We start from the raw sequence: 19,268 nt of genomic DNA, 5'->3' as shown, positions 1-19,268 counted from the left end.
TTTGGAACATGGTAGAAATAGAGCCACTAGAAAGCATATTGTGCACTCATCTCCTCTTAAACATGAGGGAAGTGGGACTCTGTATGACTGGTTAGTGCCTTGTGCTAAGTTATATAGCAAATTAGTGACAGACCTTGAACTAGAACCCAGATCTCCAATTTCCTTGCCCAGTCATCTTGCTACTGTATCAGCTTGTCTCCTTGCAATTGGTCTGTAGCTTTCATAAAGCACATTTAAATTTGAGAAACATCTAGGGCCTTGATGCAAACCTACGGGCGAGTAACTTAAGAGGATGGAATGCTTTCTATGTTGTTTAGTGGGAAGGAGTCTACTTGTAGAACCACCCTCAATTGCTTACCCGTGCAATTATGTATGTGTTGCCATAGTAACAAAGTGCTTTATAGATAGAGACAATCCTATTATTTCAGGGATGAACCTTACAGGATTAGGTCAAAGTGACAGGATCTCTTTGTGCTTAGAATCAGGAATTGAAATTAGAAATTTCATTTTGCAAAGTGGATTTCCAAAGGAGGTACATTTTCATAAATATCAGATAGCCACCCTTACTAGAGGCAGAACACTGTACTTGGGAGTAAAGGGAAGATACAAAAGAAGGAGAGAAGATTGTCCCAGTACTTAAGAATTTATAACCCAGTGATTAAGTCAGAACAAAGCACAAGAATAAAACTGAATATTTTTGATCATGATTCACAATATATACAAAAAAAAATTGTAACATTATTTTATTTAAACATCTTAAGTAGTATTCTCATCCACACTTTACCTCTGAGGACTTGAGGGCCGAGGAGATTAAAGGATGTATTCAAGATTACTCAGCTAGTACCTGGAAAAGCTGGAACTCACCTCACTGCCTATTGACAGAAAGCGGGTTTGGCTTGGTGGATGGAGTTTCCCAAGATGCAACATGTGCGTGATCCCCTGAGGATCTTGCTAAAGGGCAGATTCTGATTCCGTAGGTCTGGGGTGGGGTTGTCTGCATTTCTAACAAGCTCCCAGGTCATGGAGATGATGTTGATGCAGAGACCACACTTGAAGTAGCAAAACCTCAGAATACCAATGTCAGACTGACAACAGTTGTACCCAAGCTGGTGAAAACGTGCCCAACTGGTCACAACTGATGGCAGCATTTACAGAGCAACTCAACGTAGGGAATTTACCCTGTCATGAATTGGCTCAACATGAGCTGTGGGCAAGGGAGAAGATCATTGAGTAGAGAGATAAGTACAGTTAAATGTCCCACCTGTTGGGGGCCTAAGGATGATGTCCCTTTAATCTGGGATGGAGCTATTGGGAAAAACCTGAGCCATCTCCATAAAGTGTGGCATTCATATTCATTGTTGATGCAGCTCCTCTCCCAGAATGCACCCCTTCAGCTGTCAGGGTCCACTGTCAGCCTTATCTTGCATGATCTGCTTACCATTAGCTCTGACCTGGCTGTGTGCCAGTCCCTCTTGTCTTTCCTCACTCTCCCCACCCCCAACAGCTAAATGATTAGCTAGGTTAATCCCCATAGGAAGCCTCTTCTCCCATTCCTAGGCAGGTGCTGACTGGGCCCTGCCCTGCTGGCCCCATCCAAGCATCTTCTGGAACTGACCTCTGGCTCACTTCTTTGATTAGGTGCCAACCAGCCCCAGGGCGGATGAACCAAATGCTCCCCCTGCTGCCGCACCTTGGCACCTGCCAGCACTGTGTCTCTTCTTCCTTCCCCAAGACCCAGAAAGGCTGAGTGCAGAATAGGAACAGCTGACCCCTGTGCGGTATTGATCACTTTATTCAATTGCTGCCTTGGATTATTTTAACCTCAGTCATTACACCACGGAAGTCAGAAAGCTAGCTTAGGACCCAACAGCTAATAGCCTCTTTTATTTCCCAGTCTGGTCTCCAGTGAAAAATTTGAGTCCTATCCTGTGGGTTAGAAGGAAACCCTGGTGGCGTAGTGGTTAAGTGCTACAGCTGCTAACCAAGAGGTTGGCAGTTTCAATCTACCAGGTGCTCCTTGGAAACTCTATGGGGCAGTTCTACTCTGCCCTATAGGGTCGCAATGAGTCAGAGAAGATTCGATGGCAACGGGTTTGGGTTTTTTTTTTAACGGGTTAGGAAGAAGCATTTAAATGTTAAAATTTCTCTTAAACTTTTGAAAGGTTGTGGTGCAGAGCCAATGCCTGGGGCTTAAGATAGGCATATTTAGACATCCTTCTTTTAAATCAAACAGGTTTTACAAGGTGATTGTCATGTTTGGGGCCAAGCTTTTTGCTGGGTTCACCAGGTAAAAGCCATACTTAGCCTTTGGCCCACATTGCTGGAAGCAGAAAAGAGAAACTGAAGAGAGTACACAGCAGATTCGGAAAGAAGGTTTTTTCAAATTTCAGACGACTTGCTAAGGAGATTTTAGGCTCCCAGGGCCACAACGCTTTGCATATAGACAACTTGCAAATGAGCAGTCTGTTAGACCAGACAGAGTGCTACAGTTCTGGTTAAAAAAATGCGCCAATGCATTTCTAATTTTCACATTGTTTTTACATAAATTTGCACATTTGGCTCGAGAGGCCTTAAATTCAAGTGTTGGAGTGTTTCGCAATTAATTAGTACGCTCAGCTTCAGCTGCATTCACATCCAAGCACCAGACCATGATAAATCACAAATATCTAAATCTATAAAAATAATTCTCTGTAGTTATAACATGGATTTGGGCAAAGGATGTGTATCTGAGTGGGCAGCCTGGAGATTGGGGCCTGATTTTCATTGTCACCTTTCTCAATTTTTTTTCGGCTTAGTTTCTGCATGCTTGGGTCAAATACAGCAGATCTTCACAAGAGCAGCTGCAGATTTCTGCTCATGGCTTCCTGGGTTGAGGCAGAGGGTTGTGGTTCAATTGGACTTCTTAGATTTCCTTCTGGTGCTGCCCTTCACAAAGTCATCGCCGAAGTAGCTCCTCTGCATCAGTTTGGAGAAGTGAGGGTTGAATAGCTTTCCAATGTGTTTGCCCTGAAGTTCACATGATAAAAGATGTGCTTTCTGCTTTCTATTATGTACCATCAGAGATGGCTCTATTCAGATCAGACAGCCATCTGGGATTGGAGTGTTTCCGTTGAGCAGTTGCCCCTGACTGAAATTATTTCCCTCTCTCTTTTCCATTCCTTCCTACTGACTGATCTTTTCTGGAACATGTAAGTCCCACAATTAGAATCATTAAGTCTCCACTGCCAGGACCAGATTACCCAACAAGCAAGGCATGCACCAGCCCAATGGTGCCTTCCCACCAATCTGTAGTGCACAATTTCACCTGTTTCCCACATATCAAAGATGTGGTGAAGCCCATGTGACATTGCTCACCACGGACTAGCAAGTAAATACAATTAAGCCCGTGTGTACCTTGTGAATACCATGGAAGCCGGGGTGTACTGTGCTGACTGGTTAATCCTCCCATGCCACTGACCCTCTTTAAGGCAAAATACTCTGGGAAGAATGGCACATGAATGCCTAGATTTCTGTGCAGCCTGTGAGGCTTTCAACAAAAAAGAAAACAAACTTTGGGAACAATAGTGTAGAAGGGTCTAGAGTTTACTGAGTGGGAAAAGCACTTGGGCTTGGAACCAGAGATTTAAGCTCTAGGTTTGATTCTGTTGAAAATACCTTGCCAACTGTTAAAGTCACTGTGAAAATCAATGTGGAGCTTTATTAAAAATGGAGTGGATGGTACAACCTCTTTAGAAAACTATCAAAGTTAAGTATACACATAGCCTATGACCTAGTCAATCCCATCCTAGGTGTGTACCTAAAGAAATCCATAAATTGAGTTTCTCCAAAATACCTGCACTAGAATGTTCATAGTAGCTTCACTCATAATAGCTCCAGACTGGAAACTATGCAAATCTCCATTGAGATTAGGAGATTAATTAGAGATAAATATATTGTGATATTAGAGATAAATACATTGTGATATAGTCACACAATGGAATTCTATACATCAATTAGGATGAATGATCTACCGCCAAAAATCTAATGTTGAGTGAAAGAAGCCAGGCACAAAAACGGGCAAAGCTAATCTATGGTGTTGGAAATAAGGGTAGTCATCGGCCTTGGAGTGTACGAGAGCGGAGACTGAAAGAGGTCACAAGTACACCATACTTTGTATAAAGTTAAAAAAAACAAAACAAAACAGTTGTTAAGGTGAAAGGCATATGTCAAGACTAGAGAAGGCGAGAGACAACAGTAGACTTGAGAAGAAGTCGTGGAAGAACAAAGCAATAGAGGTAGAAGGTGGGAGAAGGGTTAAGCACTGGAAGGATTGCAGTAGGGTGTGGATATTTCACCATTATTTTAACAGGGGTTGAAACTGTTACTCATTTATCTCTTAGTGATTTCGTAGTTGTTTTTGTCAATTAAACATTTCCTAAATGTCTAAAAACATTCAAGTTTATAAATCTTTTAGCAAGGTACTTTTGGTTAATCAATCCTAGATAACTCTTCTAGGAAATCCTCCTAGTAAACATAGATAGCCTTTGAGTCCTTTCTGCTTTATCACTGTTGTTAGGTGTGGTCCAGTTGGTTCTGACTCATAGAGAACTTATAGGACAAAGTAGAACTGTCCCCTAGGGTTTTCAAGGAGTGGCTGGTGGATTCAAACTGTTGACCTTTGGGTTAGCAGCTGAGCTCTTAACCACTACGCCACCAGGGCTGCTCTGGTTTATTAAAAAAAAAATATTAGGCTACTATAATCTCAAAGTAGAAAATTAATTAAATATATTTTATTATGTCTTTCCTGATCTCTTGAAAATTTAACAAAACTTTTGTTACTCGCATTTTTGACTTTGCATTTGGAAGATGGACACTAAATTTCCAGGAATCCATGACATATCATGTGGTAGATTGTATTATTGTTCTTAATTAATTGCTCTCCATTTCCCAATAATAGGATTATATAGCCACACCTGTTGAAAAACAACTTGTGTTGCTTGCCGATTGAAGGAGTATATTTCCCCACCCAATTGTTAAGTTTGGATGTCAAGCCATGGGAATTGCTTTGGCCAATTGGATGTGGATGCCAGTGATGGGATGTTCCTTCTAAGCAGAACCTTTTAGAGCCATTGAATGCTTGCACTAGATTTTTTTCCTCTTTTTTCTTTGCCATGAGAATGGCAAGTTCTAGCTGGGAGCTGCCCCTTCATCTGTGTCCTGAAATGAGGAGACACATGGAACGGAGCCACAGCTGCCCATAGCCAACATTACTCATTGCTGTCAAGTTGATTCTGACTCCTAGCAACCTGGTAGGACAGAGTAGAACTGCCCCAGAGGGTTTCCAAGCCTGTAATCTTTATGGAAGCAGATTGCCACATCTTTCTCCCTCGGAGTGGCTGGTGGGTTCAAACTAACGACCTTTTGTTTAGCAGATGAGGGCTTAACCACTGTGCCACCAGGGTTCCTTTAGCCAACATTGGTGAGAAGTAAAACTTTGTGTTGTAAACCTCTGAGGTTTGGGGTGGGGTTTGCTATGTAACATAATCTAGTAAAAACTGACTGATATATGTCTAATTTTCAAGCCAATCAGATAAGCATTTCCTATGACTTTATAGGAAATGCCCCTTAGTGAATGAAATGCTCTGAAATGGTACTAAATTTGCTAAATGGTACTACCTTAAATAAAAATGAGGAATTTGAGTTCCTACTTGAATCTTTTCACTTTTCATCAGATTCTGTCTTTGAATCTTCACCCACATGCTCCCATCATTAAGAACTGGCTACAAAGTAGATGCATAATTTCAGGACCTCTGCTCTTTAATAAGTTACTCTATATAGATTTTTACATCATTAATAGTAAAGCACAGCTTTGCTTCTTCGAGAGGGTCACCAGGATCTTAAGTTATTACATTACCGTCTATCAACTTAATGATAATTATTGTCCATCAATAGATTATGACATTGTAAAGTAGGTATTATTGCCCCATTTTACAGATGAGATAACTGAGCCTCAGATAAATTAATGATGTGCCCAAAATCACACAACCAGTATGTGTCAGACCTGGAAGTATCGTTTCCTTTATTAACTTATCTTCCCTTCTATTTTTTGATTTCCCTCAGTGCCTTGGATCATAGGTTTGGAGTGCAAGTTTAGTACCAGGCAAATGCTACGTGACTCAAATCACTGTGTCTTGCCAATTTCCTATTGTCAGTAAGAAGAGTGGCTGTGCAGAATGTTTATTCCTTTTTTAAATTGCCATTTCAACAACTTTTTACATTTACAATTTAGCAGTATTTACTAGGTTCATTATGTTGTACAACCATCTCTAGAATCCATTTCCAAATTTTTCCTTCACCCTTAAGAGAAGCTCAATGCCGTTTAATCTTTTAAGATCAGTGCTATCTACGCTTACATCCTTGATCCATTTGGGTGAATTTTCATATACGGTATAAGGTGAGAGTCCAGCTTCATTTTTTCGCATGTAGAAATACGTTTGTCCCAGCACCATTTATTAAAGAGACTGTTCTTTTCCCTTTGAATGGATTTAGCACTCTTATTGAAATTCAATTTCTCATAGACGTGCATGTTTATTTCTGAACTCTCAGTTCTGTTCTGTTGCCTATATGTCTATCTTTATACCAGTACCAGATTGCTTTGATAATTGTAGCTTTAGAGTATGTTCTGAGATCAGAAAGTGTGAGTCCTCCTACTTTGTTCTTTTTCCAGCTTGCTTTGACTGTTGTGACACTTTGTGGTTCTGTATAACTTTGAGGACTGGCCTTCTATTTCTTTAAATAAGGCAGTGGAATTTTTTTTTCAGGAATGTTTTCAATATTTCAGTGATGGTGCTTTATAGCTATTTACTTTTACACTACAAGTGGCTCGGTCATCTGGTACTGCTATAACAGAAATACCGCAAGTGGATGGCTTTAACAAAGAGAAGTTTATTCTCTCACAGCTGAGTAGGCTACAAGTCCAAATTCAGGGCGTCAGCTGCAGGTGATGGCTTTCTCTCTTTGTCGGCTCTGGAAGAAGGTCCTTGTGATGCATCACCCTTCCCTTGGTCTGGGAGCATCTCAGAGCAGGAACGTCAGGCCCAAAGGATGCGCTCTGCTCCCAGCGCTGCTCCCTTAGGAATATGAGGTCCCCAACTCTCCGCTTGCCTCCCTTTTCTTTTATCTCTTGAGAGATAAAAGGTGGTACAGGCCACACTCCAAGAAAACTCCCTTTACATTGGATCAGGGAGGTGACCTGAGTAAGGGTGATGTTACACTCCCACCCTAATCTTCTTGACATAAAATTACAACCACAAAACGGAGAACAAACATAATACTGGGAATCATGGCCTAAGGTGATACACACATTTTTGGGGGGACATAATTCGAACCACAACAACAATTAAAGGAGAAACCATGGGGAGGCCAGATGCATCCAGATGCATCTTATAAAAATTCCCAAATGTACAAAGTTCTTGCCACATAATAACCATGCCCCCCTCAAAAAAGGATTAACCCTTTTAGACCTTATTCCTATAAGTGTATTAAATGTCAATAATGCACAATTTACAATTTCTCTTAATTGTTGTTGTTGTTAGGTGCCATCGAGTCAGTTCCGACTCATAGCAACACTATGCATGACAGAACAAAACACTGCCCGGTCCTGCGCCATCCTTAAAATCGTTGTTATGCTTGAGCTCATCGTTGCAGCCACTGTGTCAATTCACCTCGTTGAGGGTTTTCCTCTTTTCTGCTGACCCTGTACTCTGCCAAGCATGATGTCCTTCTCCAGGGACTAATCCCTCCTGACAACATGTCCAAAGTATGTAAGAGGCAGTCTCGCCATCCTTGCCTCTAAGGAGCATTCTGGTTGCACTTCTTCCAAGACAGATTTATTTGTTCTTCTGGCAGTCCATGGTAAATTCAATATTCTTCGCCAACACCACAATTCAAAGGCGTCAATTCTGCTTCGGTCTTCTTTATTCATTGTCCAGCTTTCACATGCATATGATGCGATTGAAAATACCATGGCTTGGGTCAGGCACACCTTGGTCTTCAGGGTGACATCTTTGTTCTTCAAGACTTTGAAGAGGTCCTTTGCAGCAGATTTGCCCAATGCAATGCATCTTTTGATTTCTTGACTGCTGCTCCCGTGGCTGTTGATTGTGGATCCAAGTAAAATGAAATCCTTGACAACTTCAATCTTTTCTCCATTTATCATGATGTTGCTCATTGGTCCACTTGTGAGGATTTTTGTTTTCTTTATGTTGAGGTGTAATCCACACTGAAGGCTGTGGTCTTTGATCTTCATCAGTTAGTGCTTCAAGTCCTCTTCACTTTCAGCAATTAAGGTTGTGTCATCTGCATAACGCAGGTTGTTAATGAGTCTTCCTCCAATTCTGATGCCCCATTCTTCTTCATATAGTCCAGCTTCTCATATTATTTGTTCAGCATACGGATTAAATAGGTATGGTGAAAGAATGAAACCCTGACGCACACCTTTCCTGACTTTAAACAAATCAGTATCCCCTTGTTCTGTCCGAACAACTGCCTCTTGATCTACGTAAAGGTTCCTCATGAGCACAATTAAGTGTTCTGGAATTCCCATTCTTCGCAATGTTATCCATAGTTTGTTATGATCCACACAGTTGAATGCCTTTGCATAGTCGATAAAACACAGGTAAACATCCTTCTGGTATTCTCTGCTTTCAGCCAGGATCCATCTGACATCAGCAATGATATCCCTGGTTCCACATCCTCTTCTGAAACCAGCCTGAACTTCTGGCAGTTCCCTGTCGATATATTGCTGTAGCCATTTTTGAATGACCTTCAGCAAAATTTGGCTTGTGTGTGATATTAATGATATTGTTCTATAATTTCCACATTCACCTGGATCACCTTTCTTGGGAATAGGCATAAATATGGATCTCTTCCAGTCAGCTGGCCAGGAAGCTGTCTTCCATATTTCTTGGCATAGATGAGTGAGCACCTCCAGCGCTGCATCTGTTTGTTGAAACATCTCAGTTGATATTCCATCAATTCCTGGAGCCTTGTTTTTTGCCAATGCCTTCAGAGCAGCTTGGGCTTCTTCCTTCAGTACCATCGGTTCCTGATCATCTGACACCTCTTGAAATGGTTGAATATCGACTAATTCTTTTTGGTATAATGACTCCGTGTATTCCTTCCATCTTCTTTTGATGCTTCTTGTGTCACTTAATATTTTCCCTATGGAATCCTTCACTATTGAAACTCAAGGCTTGAATTTTTTCTTCAGTTCTTTCAGCTTAAGAAACGCCGAGCGTGTTCTTCCCTTTTGGTTTTCCATCTCCAGCTCTTTGCACATGTCATTATAATACTTTACTTTGTCTTCTCGAGAGGCCCTTTGAAATCTTCTGTTCAGTTCTTTTACTTCATCAATTCTTCCTTTTGGTTTAGCTGCTCGACGTTCAAGAGTAAGTTTCAGAGTCTCCTCTGACATCCACCTTGGTCTTTTCTTTCTTTCCTGTCTTTTCAGTGACCTCTTGCTTTCTTCATGGATGATGTCCTTGATGTCATTCCACAACTCGTCTGGTCTTCCGTCACTAGTGTTCAGTGAGTCAAATCTGTTCTTCAGGTGGTCTCTAAATTCAGGTGGGATATACTCAAGGTCATATTTTGTCTCTCGTGGACTTGCTGTGATTTTCTTCAGTTTCAGCTTGAACTTGCATATGAGCAATTGATGGTCTGTTCTACAGTCGGCCCCTGGCCTTGTTCTGACTGATGATATTGAGCTTTTCCATCGTCTCTTTCCACAGATGTAGTCAATCTGATTTCTGCGTGTTGTGTCTGGCGAGGTCCATGTGTATAAAAAAAAAAAATGTGTATAGTCACTGTTTATTTTGGTGAAAAAAGGTGTTTGCAATGAAGGAGTCGGTCTTGCAAAATTCTATCATTCGATCTCTGGCATTGTTTCTATCACCAAGGCCATATTTTCCAACCACTGATCCTTCTTCTTTGTTTCCAACTTTTGCATTCCAATCACCAGTAATTATCAATGCATCTTGATTGCATGTTTGATCAATTTCAGACTGCAGCAACTGATAAAAATCTTCTATTTCTTTATCTTTAGCCCTAGTGGTTGGTGTGTAAATTTGAATAATAGTCGTATTAACTGGTCTTCCTTGTAGGCATATGGATATTATCCTATCACTGACAGCGTTGTACTTCAGGATAGATCTTGAAACATTCTTTTTGATGATTAATGCAACCCCATTCCTCTTTGAATTGTCACGTGTCTGTCAGTTTGTCATACTGTGGGGGCTTGTGTGTTGCTGTGATGCTGGAAGCTATGCCACCGGTATTCAGATACAAGCAGGGTCACCCATGGAGGACAGGTTTCAGCTGAGCTTCCAGACTAAGACAGACTAGGAAGTAGGACCCGGCAGTCTACTTCTGAAAAGCATTAACCAGTGAAAGCCTTATGAATAGCGGTGGAACATTGTCTGATATAGTGCTGGAAGATGAGCCCCCCAGGTTGGAAGGCACTCAAAAGATGACTGGGGAAGAGCTGCCTCCTCAAAGTAGAGTTGACCTTAATAACGTGGATGGAGTAAAGCTTTTGGGACCTTCATTTGCTGATGTGGCATGAATTCCTTTTTAGAATTCTCATTGCCAATGTATAAACCCATTGCTGTCAAGTTAATTCCAACTCATAGCGACCCTATAGGCCAGAGTAGAACTGCCCCATAGAGTTTCCAAGGAGCACCTGGTGGATTCTAACTGCCGACCTGATTGGTTAGCAGATGTAGCTCTTAAGCACTATGCCACCAGGGTTTCCTGGTGTATATAAAAAAAAAAAAAAAAATAGAAACCCAATTAATTTTGCATGTTGACCTTGTATTCTGCCACTTAGCTGAATTTATTTATTAGCTCTAGTACCTTCCTTGTGGATTAATTGGTGTTTTCTTTAGGTAGGATTATATTATGTGAAAATGGATAGTTTTACTTCTTCCTTTTCTATTTGGATACCTTTTGTTTCATTTTCTTGTTTAATTGCTCTGTCTTGGACTTTCAGTACAATTTTGAATAGCAGTGGTGAGAGTGGCATCCTTGTCTTGTTCCTCATCTTAAGGGAAACGCTCTCAGTCTTTCTCCTTTGAATCCGATGTTAGTTGTGAGTTTTTTATAAATGCCCCTTATCAAATTGAGGAAGTTCCCTTCTATTCTTAGCTTGCTGAGCGTTTTTATGATGAAAGGGTGTTGGATTTTGCCAAATGCCTTTTCTGCCTTGATTGAGATGATCACGTGGATCTTTTCCTTTGTTTTGTTGATGTGATGTTTCACATTGATAGATTTTCTAATGGTGAGTCATCCCTGCATTTCTTGGATAAATTCCACTTGATTATGATATATAATCCTTTTAATATGTTTTTGGATTTAGTTTTCTAGTATTTTGTTGAGTGTTTTTGAATCTATATTCATAAGGGATTTGGTGTGTAGTTTTCTTGTAGTGTCTTTGTCTTTGGTATCAGGATAATGCTGGCCTCATAGAATGACTTAGGATATACTCCTTCCTCTTCTATTTTTTGGAAGTATTTGAGAAGGAACGGTATCAGTTGTTCTTTAAATGTTTGGTAGAATTCCCCAGTAAAGCCATCTGGTCTAAGTATTTTCTCTTTTGGGAAGTTTTGCATTGCTGATTAAATCTTTACATTTGTTATGAGTTTGGTCAGATTATCTATTTCTTTTTGGAACAATGTAGGAAGTTCATATTTTTCTAGAAACCTGCCCATTTCATCTAGGTTTTCTAATTTATTGGCATACAATTGTTCATAGTATTGTTTATAATCCTTTTTATTTCTGTAAGGTCAGTTGTAGTATCCCCACTTTCTTTTCTGATTTTAAATATTTGCATCTTCTCTCTTTTTTTCTTTGCCAGTCTAGGTAAAAGTCTGCTGATTTTATTGATCTTTTCCAAAAAACAACTTCTAGTTTTATTGATCTCTTTAATTATCTCTTCTCTGATCTTTGTTATTTCCTTTGCTCTGGAAGCTTTGGGCTTTGTTTGCTTTTCTTTTTCTAGTTCCTCAAGTTGTAAGTAAGGTTATTAATTTGAGATCTTGCTTCTTTTTTAATGTAGGCATTTGCCACTGTACCTTCCCTGTGAACACTTCCTTCTCTGCATCCCATAAAATTTTTATTTTACTGTAATTTCTGATTTTTCTCTTTACCCATTGGTAGTTTAATAGTGAGTTGTTTAATTTACGTGTATTTGTATATTTTCCAGCTTTCCTTCTATTATTTATATCTAATTTCACTTCATTGTAGTTGGAGAAGATAATTCGTAAGACTGCTTTTTGTATTTATTGAGATTTGCTTTGTAAGCTAAAACATGGTATATCCTGGGTAATGATTGATGTGCTGTTGTTGAAGAATGTCTGTTGTGCTGTTGTTAGGTGGAACGTTCTATGTATATATGTCTGGCAGGTATAGCTGGTTTATAGTGTTGTTCAGGTTCCCCATTTCTTTGTTGATCTTCTTTCTAGATATTCTGTTCATTATTGACAGTGGTGTATTGAAGTCTCCAGCTATTATTGTAGAATTGTCCATTCCTCTCTTAAATTCTGTCAGTTTTTGCTTTATGTATTTTAGAGCTTTGATGCTAGATGCATTTTTATTAATAATTGTTATTTATCTTGATGAATTGACTCATTTAATTTTATAATTTCCTGCTTTGTATCTTATAATAGATTTTGAGTTAGAGTCTATTTTGTCTGATATTAAAATCACTACCCTGGCTCATTTCATTACTCTTTGCATGGGATATTTTTTCCATCCTTTCACTTTCAACCTATTTATATCTTTAGGCCTATGATGTGTCTCTTGTAGATAGCACATAGTTGGATTGTGTTTTCTTTGTATCAATTCTGATACTCTCTGATTTTGATTGGAGTGTTTAGCCATTTTAATTCATGGTAACTCCCTACAAGGAAAAATTTACTTCTGCCATTTTGTTATTAGTTTCTTGTGTATCTTAGACCTTCATTTCCTCCAATACTGTCAACACTGACAACTTTTTTTTTTTTTAATTAATTTTTATTAAGCTTCAAGTGAACATTTACCATTCCAATCAGTCTGTCACATGTAGGTTTACATACATCTTACTCCCTTCTCCCACTTGCTCTCCCCCTATTGAGTCAGCCCTTTCAGACTCTCGTTTCATGCCAATTTTGCCATCTTCCCTCTCTCTCTATCTTCCCCTCCCCCCTCCAGTCAAGAGTTGCCAACACTCTCTCCAGTGTCCACCTGATTTAATTAGCTCACTCTTCATCAGCATCTCTCTCCCCGCCGCTGACCAGTCCTTTTCATGCCTGATGAGTTGTCTTCGGGGATGGTTCCTGTCCTGTGCCATCAGAAGTTCTGGGGAGCATTGTCTCTGGGATTCCTCTAGTCGCAGTCATACCATTAGGTATGGTCTTTTCATGAGAATTTGGGGTCTGTATCCCATTGGTCTCCTGCTCCCTCAGGAGTTGTCTGTTGTGCTCCCTGACAGGGCAGACATCGATTGTGGCCGGGCACCAACTAGTTCTTCTGGTCTCAGGATAATGTAGATCTCTAGTTCATGTGGCCCTTTCTGTCTCTTGGGTTCTTAGTTGTCGTGTGACCTTGGTGTTCTTCCTTTGCCTTTGCTCCAGGTGGGTTGAGACCAATTGATGTATCTTAGATGGCCGCTTGTTGGCATTTAGGACCCCAGGTGCCACAATTCAAAGTGGGATGCAAAATGTTTTCATAATAGAATTATTTTGCCCATTGACTTAGAAGTCCCCTCAGACCAAGTTCCCCAGACCCCAGCCCCTGCTCCGCTGACCTTTGAAGCTTTCATTTTATCCCAGAAACCTCTTTGCTTTTAGTCCAGTCCAATTAGGCTGACCTTCCTTGTATTGAGTGTTGTCTTTCCCTTCACCCAAAGCAGTTCTTATCTACTGATTGATCAATAAAAAGCCCTCTCCCTCCCTCCCTCCCTCCCTCCCCCCTTTGTAACCACAAAAGTATGTGTTCTTCTCCGTTTTTTCTATTTCTCAAGATCTTATAATAGTGGTCTTATACAATATTTGTCCTTTTGCCTCTGACTCATTTCGCTCAGCATAATGCCTTCCAGATTCCTCCATGTTATGAAATGTTTCAGAGATTCGTCACTGTTCTTTATTGATGCGTAGTATTCCATTGTGTGAATATACCACAATTTATTTACCCATTCATCCGTTGACGGACATCTTGGTTGCTTCCAGCTTTTTGCTATTGTAAACAGAGCTGCAATAAACATGGGCGTGCATATATCTGTTTGTATGAAGGCTCTTGTATCTCTAGGGTATATTCCGAGGAGTGGGATTTTTGGGTTGTATGGTAGTTCTATTTCTAACTGTTTAAGATAACGCCAGATAGATTTCCAAAGTGGTTGTACCATTTTACAATCCCACCAGCAGTGTATGAGAGTTCCAATCTCTCCACAGCCTCTCCAACATTTATTATTTTGTGTTTTTTGGATTAATGCCAGTCTAGTTGGTGTGAGATGGAATCTCATCGTACTTTTAATTTGCATTTCTCTAATGGCTAATGATCGAGAGCATTTTCTCATGTATCTGTTGGCTGCCTGAATATCTTCTTTAGTGAAATGTGTGTTCATCTCCTTTGCCCACTTCTTGATTGGGTTGTTTGTCTTTTTGTGGTTGAGTTTTGACAGAATCATGTAGATTTTAGAGATCAGGTGCTGGTCTGAGATGTCATAGCTGAATATTCTTTCCCAGTCTGTAGGTGGTCTTTCTACTCTTTTGGTGAAGTCTTTAGACGAACATAGGTGTTTGATTTTTAGGAGCTCCCAGTTATCTGGTTTCTCTTCATCATTTTTGGTAATGTTTTGTATTCTGTTTGTGCCTTGTATTAGGGCTCCTAGGGTTGTCCCTATTTTTTCTTCCATGGTCTTTATCGTTTTATTCTTTATGTTTAGGTCTTTGATCCACTTGGAGTTAGTTTTTGTGCATGGTGTGAGGTATGGGTCCTGTTTCATTCTTTTGCAAATGGATATCCAGTTATGCCAGCACCATTTGTTAAAAAGACTATCATTTCCCCAATTGACTGACACTGGTCCTTTGTCAAATATCAGCTGCTCATACGTGGATGGATTTATATCTAGGTTCTCAATTCTGTTCCATTGGTCTATGTGCCTGTTGTTGTACCAGTACCAGGCTGTTTTGACTACTGTAGCTGTATAATAGGTTCTGAAATCAGGTAGAGTGAGGCCTCCCACTTTCTTCTTCTTTTTCAGTAATGCTTTGCTTATCCGGGGGTTCTTTCCCTTCCATATGAAATTAGTGATTTGTTTCTCTATCCCCTTAAAATATGACATTGGTATTTGGATTGGAAGTGCGTTATATGTATAGATGTCTTTTGGTAGAATAGACATTTTTACTATGTTAAGTCTTCCTATCCATGAGCGGGGTATGTTTTTCCACTTAAGTATGTCCTTTTGAATTTCTTGTAGCAGAGTTTTATAGTTTTCTTTGAATAGGTCTTTTACATCCTTGGTAAGATTTATTCCTAAGTATTTTATCTTCTTGGGGGCTACTGTGAATGGTATTGATTTGGTTATTTCCTCTTCGGTGTTCTTTTTGTTGATGTAGAGGAACCCAAGTGATTTTTGTATGTTTATTTTATAACCCGAGACTCTTCCAAACTCTTCTATTAGTTTCAGTAGTTTTCTGGAGGATTCCTTAGGGTTTTCCATGTATACGATCATGTCATCTGCAAATAGTGATAGCTTTACTTCCTCCTTACCAATCTGGATGCCCTTTATTTCTTTGTCTAGCCTAATTGCCCTGGCTAGGACTTCAAGTACGATGTTGAATAAGAGCGGTGATAAAGGGCATCCTTGTCTGGTTCCCGTTCTCAAGGGAAATGCTTTCAGGTTCTCTCCATTTAGAGTGATATTGGCTGTTGGCTTTGCATAGATGCCCTTTATTATGTTGAGGAATTTTCCTTCAATTCCTATTTTGGTAAGAGTTTTTATCATAAATGGGTGTTGGACTTTGTCAAATGCCTTTTCTGCATCTATTGATAAGATCATGTGGTTTTTATCTTTTGTTTTATTTATGTGATGGATTACATTAATGGTTTTTCTGATATTAAACCAGCCTTGCATACCTGGTATAAATCCCACTTGATCAGGGTGAATTATTTTTTTGATGTGTCGTTGGATTCTATTGGCTAGAATTTTGTTGAGGATTTTTGCATCTATGTTCATGAGGGATATAGGTCTATAATTTTCTTTTTTTGTAATGTCTTTACCTGGTTTTGGTATCAGGGAGATGGTAGCTTCATAGAATGAGTTGGGTAGTATTCTGTCTTTTTCTATGCTTTGAAATACCTTCAGTAGTAATGGTGTTAAGTCTTCTCTGAAGGTTTGGTAGAACTCTGCAGTGAAGCCGTCTGGGCCAGGACTTTTTTTTGTTAGAAGTTTTTTGATTACCGTTTCAATCTCTTTTTTTGTTATGGGTCTATTTAGTTGTTCTACTTCTGAATGTGTTAGTTTAGGTGGGTAGTATTGTTCCAAGAATTTATCCATTTCTTCTAGGTTTTCAAATTTGTTACAGTACAATTTTACGTAGTAATCTGAAATGATTCTTTTAATTTCATTTGGCTCTGTTGTGATGTGGTCCTTCTTGTTTCTTATTCAGGTTATTTGTTTCCTTTCCTGTTTTTCTTTAGTCAGTCTAGCCAATGGTTTATCAATTTTGTTAATTTTTTCAAAGAACCAGCTTTTGGCTTTGTTAATTCTTTCAATTGTTTTTCTGTTCTCTAATTCATTTGGTTCAGCTCTAATTTTTATTATTTGTTTTCTTCTGGTGCCTGATGGATTCTTTTGTTGCTCACTTTCTATTTGTTCAAGTTGTCGGGACAGTTCTCTGATTTTGGCTCTTTCTTCTTTTTGAATGTGTGCATTTATCGATATAAATTGGCCTCTGAGCACTGCTTTTGCTGTGTCCCAGAGGTTTTGATAGGAAGTATTTTCATTCTCGTTGCTTTCTAAGAATTTCCTTATTCCCTCCTTGATGTCTTCTATAACCCAGTCTTTTTTCAGGAGGGTATTGTTCATTTTCCAAGTATTTGATTTCTTTTCCCTAGTTTTTCTGTTATTGATTTCAAGTTTCATTGCCTTGTGGTCTGAGAAGATGCTTTGTAATATTTCGATGTTTTGGACTCTGCAAAGGTTTGTTTTATGACCTAATATGTGGTCTATTCTAGAAAATGTTCCATGTGCACTAGAAAAAAAAGTATACTTTGCAGCAGTTGGGTGGAGAGTTCTGTATAAGTCAATGAGGTCAAGTTGGTTGATTGTTGTAAGTAGGTCTTCCGTGTCTCTATTGAGCTTCTTACTGGATGTCCTGTCCTTCTCCGAAAGTGGTGTGTTGAAGTCTCCTACTATAATTGTGGAGGTATCTATCTCACTTTTCAATTCTGTTAAAATTTGATTTATGTATCTTGCAGCCCTGTCATTGGGTGCGTAAATATTTAATATGGTTATGTCTTCCTGATCAATTGTCTCTTTTATCATTATGTAGTGTCTTTCTTTATCCTTTGTGGTGGATTTAAGTCTAAAGTCTATTTTGTCAGAAATTAATATTGCTACTCCTCTTCTTTTTTGCTTATTGTTTGCTTGATATTTTTTTTTCTATCCTTTGAGTTTTAGTTTGTTTGTGTCTCTAAGTCTAAGGTGTGTCTCTTGTAGGCAGCATATAGATGGATCGTGTTTCTTTATCCAGTCCGTGACTCTCTGTCTCTTTATTGGTGCATTTAGTCCATTTACATTCAGCGTAATTATAGATAAATAAGTTTTTAGTGCTGTCATTTTGATGCCTTTTCATGTGTGTTGTTGGCCATTTCATTTTTCCACATGCTTTTTTGTGCTGAGACGTTTTTCTTAGTAGCTTGTGAGATCCTCATTTTCATAATGTTTAACTTTATGTTTGTTGAGTCGTTACATTTTTCTTGGCTTTTTTCTTGAGTTATGGACTTGATATTCCTTTTTGTGGTTACCTTATTATTTACCCCTATTTTTCTAAGTAAAAATCTAACTTGTATCGTTCTATATCGCCTTGTATCACTCTCCATCTGGCAGTTCAATGCCTCCTATATTTAGTCCCTCTTTTTGATTATTGTGATCTTTTATCTATTGATTTCCATGATTTCCTGTTATGTGTATTATTTTGTTTATTTATTTATTTTTTAGAATAAATCTTAATTTGTTTGTTTTTGTGCTTTCCCTATTTGAGTTGCATTGATATCAGGACGTTCTGTTTTGTGACCTTGTATTGTGCTGGTACCTGATATTATTGGTCATCAGGCCAAACGATCTCCTTTAGCATTTCTTGCAGTCTTGGTTTAGTTTTTGCAAATTCTCTAAACTTGTGTTTATCTGTAAATACCTTAATTTCTCCTTCATATTTCAGAGAGAGTTTTGCTGGATATATGATCCTTGGTTGGCAGTTTTGCTCGTTCAGTGCTCTGTATATGTCGTCCCATTCCCTTCTTGCCTGCATGGTTTCTGCTGAGTAGTCTGAACTTATTCTTATTGATTCTCCCTTGAAGGAAACCTTTCTTTTCTCCCTGGCTGCTTTTAAAATTTTCTGTTTGTCTTTGGTTTTGGCAAGTTTGATGATAATATGTCTTGGTGTTTTTCTTTTTGGATCAATCTTAAATGGGGTTCGATGAGCATCTTGGATAGATATCCTTTCGTCTTTCATGATGTCCGGGAAGTTTTGTGTCAGGAGTTCTTCAACTATTTGCTCTGTGTTTTCTGTCCCCTCTCCCTGTTCTGGGACTCCAATCACTCGCAAGTTATCCTTCTTGATAGAGTCCCACATGATTCTTAGGGTTTCTTCATTTTTTTTAAATTCTTTTATCTGATTTTTTTTCAGCTATGTTGGTGTTGATTCCCTGGTCCTCCAGAAGTCCCAGTCTACATTCTAATTGCTCGAGTCTGCTCCTCTGACTTTCTATTGAGTTGTCTAATTCTGTAATTTTATTGTTAATCTTTTGGATTTCTACATGTTGTCTCTCTATGGATTCTTGCAACTTATTAATTTTTCCACTGTGTTCTTGAATAATCTTTTTGAGTTCTTCAACAGTTTTATCAGTGTATTCCTTGGCTTTTTCTGCATTTATCCTAATTTCATTTGTGATATCTTTAAGCATTCTGTAAATTAGTTTTTTATATTCTGTATCTGATAATTCCAGGATTGTATCTTCATTTGGGAAAG

The sequence above is a fragment of the Loxodonta africana genome, chromosome 23 (assembly GCF_030014295.1).
Source record: "Loxodonta africana isolate mLoxAfr1 chromosome 23, mLoxAfr1.hap2, whole genome shotgun sequence".
Lineage (NCBI taxonomy): Eukaryota > Metazoa > Chordata > Mammalia > Proboscidea > Elephantidae > Loxodonta > Loxodonta africana.
This window is presented reverse-complemented; position numbering follows the sequence as displayed.